The sequence below is a fragment of the Pogona vitticeps genome, chromosome 5, assembly GCF_051106095.1.
Source record: "Pogona vitticeps strain Pit_001003342236 chromosome 5, PviZW2.1, whole genome shotgun sequence".
Classification (NCBI taxonomy): Eukaryota; Metazoa; Chordata; class Lepidosauria; order Squamata; family Agamidae; genus Pogona; species Pogona vitticeps.
In genome coordinates this window covers 24,211,322-24,221,150 of record NC_135787.1, presented here as the reverse complement: position 1 = coordinate 24,221,150, position 9,829 = coordinate 24,211,322, and the positions used below count along the sequence as shown (strand labels likewise).

Here is a 9,829-nt window from a genome sequence, read left to right as displayed (position 1 = left end):
TATAGATATAGATATAAAAATAAATAAATAAATAAATAAATAAATAAATAAATAAATAAATAAATAAATAAATAAATAAATAAATAAATAAATAAATAAATAAATAAATAAGCTTGGCTTCAGCAAAAAATAAAATCCTTCGCTCTGAAACTCTAATCTCTCATGAAGTCCAAACTAGAAAACTGCAAATCAAGACATCAAACCTAATACTGTATAACTCGGTTTGACTCTGTCAAACATAATACTATTCAGAGGTGAAAAAGCTTCTGTAAGAAAGAAAAGGCAAGAAACTTACTGTAAAACACTCCTCCCACATACAATTCAAGAGGTACAAACTAGAAAGTTTCAAATGCCTTTGAAATAAATGTATGTTTTCATAAGCTTTCTGTGGATTGTAATTGGTTCTAACATAGCTCCTTATTGTTTCTACTGTACAGTACGTTGTTCACTGGCTTTATACAGTATTAGATGTGCTTTTAACCTATATTATAACATATGTATAAATTTCTTATTTATTTTTATTAAATTAAGCAGTACACAAGAATTATTAATAATAATTCTAAATACTGGCTGGGATAATTGAATTCACATCTCTTTACATCTGTTGAGTAGTACATCTCTTTCTACCTTCATTACCCATATACTGTGATATTTAATAATGCATTTCATAGCCTTCATAACTCTGCTGTACAACCTGCAATTTTCCAGGTTTCATAAAAAGTCAGCATCAAAAGGATTTATGTCCCCATATTCCACTGAACAAAATGATTTTGCAAGAGTCTTTATATCTATTGATATCTGTTGACTGAATGTACAAAACTGGCAATTTCTTCTAAAGATACTCAGTCTGGAACACAATTGCATTAAGCTTGTACTTTAGCCATAGGCTATTTCAGGACAAGGGACTATGTAATCTACAAGTATAGCTTTCAAGACATTGAACAACAGAAATAGGTCAAGGAAGAGACCAACCTTATAAAAAAAGAAATGCACTGTTCTGCTCAATCATTTGCAAAAATTAGACATAAAGTCTGTTGGGCAGATCATTTCTCCTATGAGAAAGAGCAAACCATGGCAATCTCATACCTCAACATTACAGGTTCATTGTAATGTAAAAGCACACAAACATAAAAGCTGGGATGAGCAGTCAGCTCCTACCTAGGGTACTGTAATTGTTAGAATACATAATTATGCAACCCAGCATGAATATATATGTATGTATAAGAATGATTGAGATATGTTATTTATATAACAGAACACTGTAACCAATTGGATTTTGTTTGGCCTTAGCCAATAAATGCTTGAAGAGGTTTACTGCCAGATAGAATAAGTGACAATTAGGATGAGGTTTATTCTGCTTGTTGTGTTTGTCTGTTAGCATGAGGTTTTTCTGTTGAGAAGTAGTATTTTTCAATTATACTGCTATTAGTGTGTTATTAAGGAAGCTATTATGAAACTGTTTTAAGTCTTAGAAGAGGTAGCTGCAGTGATGGTGAACCTTTATGAGCCCAAGTGCCCAAACTGCAACACAAAATCAACTTATTTATTTCAAAGTGCCAATACTGCAATTAAAACCCGAATGCTGAGGTTTTAGGTTAGAAAAAACAACTGCTCCTGCACTGCAAGGGTTAAATGCTTGTTTTCCCCCTCCCCCATGGGTGGTATTAACAAAGAAATACCTACTGGTCCTCCAATCCCCCATTGGGCTAGACCGGGAATGGTCGCCATTGCACCCCTCCATTGGATCACTGCACCAGCAGAGGGGAATGCCAGATTCCGGAATCGGAGGATGGATAAGTATCCCTCTATGGCGACTTATGGCACGTGTGCCCACAGAGAGGCGCTGTGTGCCAGCTGTGGCACACCTGCCATAGGTTCGCCATCACTCTATGCTAACATGTCAGGCAAAAACAAAACAAAAAACTTAAGACAACAAAAAAATACAACAAAGACTTGTCCACAAAAGCACACATTAAAATACAGCAGTTAGTGCTTAAGGTGCCACAACGTTTTTGCCTTCTTAATTTTTTATTATAGTATTTGTTTTGTTTTCACTTGACACATGGTATGTCAAGCACAATTCTATACCAAGTAAAAATGTTCAAGTAGTATTAGTTTATTTTTCAATGTGTTATACAGTAAACATTCTTAAAGCTTTTCCAAGACTAAATGAATATTATTTCAACTACCGGCACATACAAGTTCATCTATGTATACCAAGGGAGAATGTATTCATGATCTTTGTGGTTTTTTATACTCACACTTGATCGGCTGCGTGTATCAGAAATTTGAACAGCAGACTGAACTGGCAAAGAATCAGAATAAAACTCTGCAATCCATATATATAGGAAAAATGTTCACAGGAATTCTTCAATATCAGACAAATTCAAAGAAATATAAAGCACAGGAGGGAACAGAATACAACACAAAAACAAGCTACCACCACTGCCTTTCCTATCTCCTTATGCTTCAATATGTTCAGACTGGGACCTACAATTTGTCACACAGACCTTTTAGAACCAACCATCCTTCCAAAAATAGCTGTTTGATATGATTGGAAATGCTCAATTAGAATGGTGAAAAAGAACTAATCATCATTATGTGAACAGCATCAAGACTGATATTTGCAAAGAACTGGGAAAATACCTAATAATCAGCTTAATATGGAGGACTGGTACAAAGAAATATGGAATATGGCTGTTAATAATAAATCAACTTGTGAACTGAAAGGGAATGTTGATAAATTGTTTTAAGGGATATGGAATGTTTTGTTAACACATGTTAAGGTTATATCCCACCACAAGAATCATATTTCTGGAAACAGGACGGGAGCATAGTATTAAAAACAAAACAATTCCAAGGATGGTGGGGAACAGTGCATATTTTGAGTTATGTTTGTATTTTAGTAAAGTTTTGTTCATTTTGTTAAAAATTTTAAATTTGTTTTAAATAACTGCCCTAATTAGAAGGAAAGGAAGAAACAGCAAACCGCCACAATATCATGCTTTTAAATAGCCCCTTTTAAAGAAAACATATTGGCCACAATCCTTTTGCTTTGAGTTGGCCCACTGAACCAACGGTGGTTTGGTGAGTCACCTCCTCTGTAAATTCTATTGATTCAAGTGAGCCTACTCCAACTATGACTAGAGATACATGAATGGCAGTTTGGCGCAGTGCCCACACAGGTGTTCTGCACTTCCCGCCCCACGTTCTCTGAACAATCGCCCACTCAGAGGCAGTGCCACTGATTTCCCTGCCCTGCCTTCTTGTCTAATTGGGTGGCTGCCAGAGAAGTCAAAGAAGGGAGTGGGTGGTCGCCTGGAGGAAGCAGGAGAGGAAAATGCATGGCACCTGCAGAACACCTGTGCGGGCACTGGGCTGAACAAAACTGCTGGACAGTTTCTAAGGTCTCTGGGTGAGGAGCCAAAGGTTGAGAGTTCTATTCCCTACTGTGCCTCTTTATTTATTTATTTATTTATTTGATTTATATCCCGCCCATCTGGTCTGGTCGACCACTCTGAGCGGCTTCCAATAAGGTGTATACGATAAAACGTAAGAATTTTACAAACAGTCCATAACACATGCAATAATAAAACAAATAATAAATGAAAGAAAAAAAGAAAGAATTAAATATTGACAGGAGGGAAGGCCTGAACATACAACCATGTTTTTAGTTGACTCTTAAAAGTGCCCAGCGTAGGGGCCGCACAAATAACCATAGGAAGGTTATTCCAGAGGCGAGGAGCCACCACCGAGAAGGCCCAGTTTTGTGTCCTTTCCTTCCGGTCCTCACTACATTTCCAGTGATTCAATAGGCCTACTCTAGTGATTTTGGTCATTCTTTTAATGACCTTACCTAAGCCACTTTCGAAGCCTGGTTGGCTGACAAGCACTATTTGCTGCAATTCCATTTTGGGGCTGCAGTAGCTATGAACCTAATGGCCTATGGCACTGGTTCTTAACCTTGGGTTACTCAGGAGTTTTGGACTGCAACTCCCAGAAGCCTTCACCACCAGCTGTCCTGACTGGGGTTTCTGGGAGTTGCAGTTCAAAAGCATCCGAGTAACAAAGGTTAAGAACCACTGGGCTATGGCAATGATGGCTAACCTTTTTGAGCCCAAGTGCCAAAACTGGAAAAAAAGAAAAACAATCCAGTGGGCACGGAAGTGGTGGCGGAAGGGGGAATCCCGGGCACAGAGGTGCCTTCAGACTCCACTCCAGATCCACCTCCAATCGTACCCAAGCCCCACCAGTGCCAAGTGCTCCAGATCCTAGTCTGTCGGCGCACTAGCACCATGGCTGCAGCTGCCTCCTCAGGTTTGGCTGCTGGTGATAGCGATCCGTCGACTTATGGCTCGCTGTGGCATGCCTGCCATAGGTTCGCCATTGCTGGCCTATGGTATGAAGGAAGGATGCCTTGGACAGCCAGAGGGTCATAAGGAAATTATCTTGAATAAGAATAGCTGCCAGCAGATCAGTAAAGTAGATACAATTCTAGAAGATTTTCTCATGTTTTGTCTTATTTTGAGCAATGCTAAATTCAGAGTTCCAATTATTACTGACATCTTTATCATCAGATGTTTAAATAAGTCCAAGAATCTATCATTGTAATTAATGATGACAGTAGCTGTCTGCTGAAGCTGAACTGTTTCTAAAACAGAAAGCTACACAGTACACGTACATTAGTTGAGAGGAGGCTCTTCTGACTGCAGCTATTAGATCTACAGGCTAGAACTGTACACACTGAAAATGTTTTTATGATGCAGACTATTAGATCTACTAATGTTTTAGAAGAAATGAGAAATACTCTTTTACAGTATTTCTAGTTAATCTTTTGAAATAAAAACTATCTCGTACAGTAAAGTATGATTCAATAAAGATTATAGATTGAGACATGTGCCTTATAATCCATGGAAGATTTGCTACTACAGTAAGTGAATTTTTTTTCAGTGCTTCTTAAGCTTCAAGGATTCCACCTTAAAATAGATACAAAACCTGCTTTATCATTTCTTGGCAACAGTGATTACAGCTGCAATAGTATCCAAATATTTAAAGCAGAAGTGACTTTAGTCACATGCATTAAAAGGGAGGAAACTGTGCTGAGTAATATGTACTTTCATTTATACTGCAGTAGCTAAAAGGAGTGAGTCAATAGCAAACAGAAAAAGTATCAGTCACATGCTCACCTAAGAATAAATTACTCTTTTCAAAATGTATCATCTGTATTCATTATTAGTGCCATGAGAAGTTGTCAAGTGGCATAAAAAACTGGCATTTTTTGTTCATTAACAGCTGTTAAATATTGTATCAACTCATACAGTATTTAACTGTGATCTGCTCCTTAAAAAGTCACAATAGTATCATACACTACATGTGGATGTAAAGATGCAGACAAAAAGAAACAAATATTCTTTTTATATTAAGTGCCTTTATAGTTTTGGCCCTCTAGTATTTTTTTAACATTATGGATGCATGCCCAAAGTGAAACTGGGAAAGCTAGGAAAAATAAGCATCCATGCATATACAGATATGAACAGAAAATACAACTACCTTAAAACAGAATTCAAACAAGAATACAAAGACTTATTATTGTTACTACTAACCAAACATTACTTTTGGACAGTTCTCACAATCGCCCAGCCACAGTGTTTAATATTAATAACATTCTGTTAAAATAACATTTGCTGCTAACAGACACTACCCTCTATAACATAAACTGAATAATACAACTGATATCTAAAATACTGTCCTTTCCATTAATGACTTTTCTTTACTACTTCTTCCTTGAAGTTTAGATAAACAAAATAGACCAAAAAGGAAAAGTCTTTCAGCTTTTCACACTTGCTTCTAGCAGCCATTTTTTAAAAATCAAAAATGAAATCCTTCTTAAGTAAGTAATGTTATCTCAGCCTGCTTTACTTGAAAGTTGCCCATTCATTGTAGGCAAGAACTGAGAAACCACAAAACAATAGTATTATGGGCAAAGAGGCATGATCATCTGTGAAGACAAAAAGGATCTCAGAAGGAAGAAATTCAGCCCAAGGGCTGAGGTTTCCCATCCTTCATTAAATTGACAATAGGTCTTTGTTTACACTTTTGAAAGATGCTAGAAAGATAAGGAACTCATGCACATTAGGGAAAAGCACAAAAATGTGTGTGGACTACAAAGGAAGGAAGGAAGGAAGGAAGGAAGGAAGGAAGGAAGGAAAAACTAGGCTAAGAAGAAATGCTGGCAAGATGTTGAAAAATATAACGGAATTCATCATAAAAGATGTTTACATCCCTACACACAACTATTTTCAATAGCAGCATTGGAGAATTTCCATCTGAATGCCTTATTCTTCCATATCATAGTTATGCCAAAGTGTCACAAGGCCTTCTTAGCACTTTCAGTTTTCACAATGGGGAGCCAACTATGGTAACTACTCTTAGCCTTGACTAGTGTATGATATTGTGTGTTGGGAACACACTTTTTAACTGTGCTTACTGTGGAAGTACTGCCTTTCTTTGCCCAAGGAAAAGTGCCTACTCTAAAGAAAACCTAACTTAAGTTCAGTGGAACTTACTTTCAGAGTAAGTTCAAACGTCATCTATGAAAAATTATATAATGATGTCATTTTTAAAAGACTCTTTTTGCTCCATCGTTAGTGAATGCAAGAAGCCAAGTTGTCGTTTAAAGCTCTTGCAACATATCCTCAATTCCCAGGAACAATAATACCTTTCAGGAATTCAAATAATTTTGACCAGAAAGACCAATTTAATAGCCACTAAAATAATGATATGGAAGCCGCCGCCGCCACCTCCAATTTATTCATTCTGGCTCCTGATAAGATCTGTTGTAAATGAAAAGGCACATTTTGAATAAGTTCTGACTCCAGCTACACTCCTATAAAACTTTAAGAAATCACTACACAGGGATGTAGCTCACTTTATGCATTCACAATGCAGGGATATACCTTACTTTGGACAGGATAAGCCTCTGAGAACCTTGGATTTCGTTGTTCTTGCTTTATCCACTGGCATAACAACAAGGAGTTATTTTTGATTAGCCACCGTTTGTTTGAAATTAGTACTATATTTTAAAAACAGAAAGTAGCCACATAGCTTAAATGTTGTAATCATCTTCTTTTGCTGTACAAAGAAATGAGCATGTAAATCCATAAGTGCGCTCATTCTAATCATTCTAAAAGGGAAGGCAAACTGGTGCCCTCCAGAAATTTTGATTACAAGTTCCATCAGCCTCAGCCAGTAGGACTTATGGAAGTTTTAGACCAAAAATCTGGAGTGCTTCAGGTTACCTATGACTTAGCATGACATCCAAACAAATGCAGTATCTATTGGCAGTCATTCTCGGACAGCAGTCTTTTCTCAGCCCAGCCATTCAGAACACTTTAAACTGGGAACGCAAGTGATTAAATCAGGGACCTTCTATATGCAAATCATGTTTCTACCAGCTATCATACTTACTTTGCTGCCCAGAGTAGACCTTTGGTCTAGATGGGCGGGGTAAATATAACTAACTAACTAACTAACTAACTAACTAACTAACTAACTAACTAAATAAATAAATAAATAAATAAATAAATTTCTAGACTGCCATCTCTAAGAAGGCTATATCCTCTGCATTAAAAAAATACACAGATTTGAATCACAAGTGTTTGCAGTTCCAGGTATCTTTAGCTGTCATGTTTGGCTTTCATAAAGAGGTTCACACAATCCGATTACTGGAAGGAACCTCCCTAGAATTACAGTGTATAGCTGCATGCTGCTACTTAAGTGAAAATAATGCAAAATAGTAATTATGGGGAATTTACCCACCATTTAAATTACCATACAGAATGGTTTATTTGTCTAATTAAGGGCACTACGTACATGTGGAAAAAGTCTCCTAAACACATTCCTAGCTGGATGGGGAGCTACAGGTTTAGTTGCATAAGGCCCTTAAGGAACTTAAATTTCACCAAAAGGCCATAGCAGATTTGCAGGATGTCAATTTTTTAAGAATCAGCTGTGCATGGGATATACAATATGTTTATTAACAGTTGCACCAGCCAGTGCTGATAAGGAAAGCCTAAATCCACAAAGAAACAGCCATAGGTAGGATACCCCCTCAGGCTATATGTTAAATCTAGATTCTCTTGCTATTTTTATTTTAAATGGAAAACAAACATGTATAGAAATATACTTTAGAACAGGAGAAGTTAAAGCACCTTGAGGTTAAATGCCTGAAAATACTCCAGCCAACTGTCATAATCCTGCCCTCTGCAACCAAAGTAAATATGCACCTGCAAAAAAGGGCATAAGTGGAGCTCCTGATGACAACAGAAAGCTGAGCAGGAGTTAGAGAAGACTTACTCACCAGGAGGCTGTGAAGGAATTAAAACAGAGGGGACATCAAATGCAGTGGATGGGTGCAATACAAACTATTCCAGCTACAGTACATGACACACTGACAGATCAAATCACATTTGGAAAAATCTAAGCAAAGTATTAACCCATAACTTTTAACCAGATCTCAGTACATCAATCAGTTATTCACAGAACATCAACGCGTTTGGAATATGGGAACATTTTCTTCCAATTTGCAAAAGTCCTACATTTGCTCAGCTGGCAGCAACTCCTACCTCACCACAGGCAAGTAATTAAATGCCTAATTTCAAGTTTGGTCCAAGCTGCATCAAATCACAACTTCAACTGCCTTCCGTTAGGACACAAAAGAAATCACCAATGCACCCTTCCTCCATCAATCCATTTGGACAGTAAATGACCTTTGCAAACCATCTTAACAAAGAATGTGCTTACTATCTTTTCCACTAGCAATCATCAGTAGCAGCTTATCTCAAGGCAGCTTGGCATGTGGAAGGCTACACTATTGGTTTAATTTCCTTTTTCCTCACAAAAGAAATGCAAACAGCAAAACAAAACCACACATAATCCTATGCACAGTTATGCAAGAGTGCATGTGTGTTTTATGTATTATCACATCAGAAATGATTTACAGCAGCCCTAACAGGGCTTTCAAAATAAGTGAAATATTTAAGCCCTGGTTTTACCAGATCACACACACACCTTGGTGAGTTTCCATGGACAAGTGAGATTTCAAACCTAGGTTGCTTAAGTCTTAATCTGTTACTCTATCCACTACATCAGGGGTCCCCAACCTCTGGTCCGTGGCCCGGTGCCAGTCCATGGCCTGGGCCGGACCGCGGAGACAGATCTCTCACCCCCACCCCGCATGCACTCCTGCCCCCTGCACCACCTGTTTGCACATGCGTGCGAGCACCATCCCACCCCTTCGCAAGTGCACGTAAGAGCCCCCACCCTTTGTGCATGTATGCGAGTGCGCGCACCTGTGTGCCCATTCCTTCACACATGCGCACGAGCGTGGGGGGTGCCCCACCTTCCCCAACCAGTCCATGGTGTTAAAAAGGTTGGGAACCATTTCACTACATCACAATGGTTACACACCAGAGTACCCCTCCCAATTTTAAAGGGGAAGCACTTCTAACTAACCAACCACAGGAGTTGGTTATAACCATTCTGGCTGTCTAATATGCTATGCCTCTCTGACTTCCTCCTCCCAGAGTTATACATGTATTGTTTACAGAACTTGTCCTCACAATTAGTACAAGATAAAAGAAGTGCCAAGGGAAAGAGATATCCCAGAATAGTTTCCAAAGTTCCTGAAATATTTCATTCAACACCGTAACTGCTGGAGCACCATCACCTGCTAAAATAGGATGTATGCTATAATCAGAATCTGACCTCCCACATACACAGCATTAGCTTTAACTGTAAGAGCTCAACTGATTCCATTACTTTATGAAGA

General features: G+C 38.1%; 1 protein-coding gene across 6 annotated transcripts in view; it reads right to left on the bottom strand.

Moving 5' to 3' along the window:
- The window catches only part of SGMS2 (sphingomyelin synthase 2), a 40,457-nt gene that overhangs the window by 18,324 nt on the left and 12,304 nt on the right, over positions 1–9,829 (bottom strand). The gene's annotated exons all lie outside the window — the stretch shown is intronic.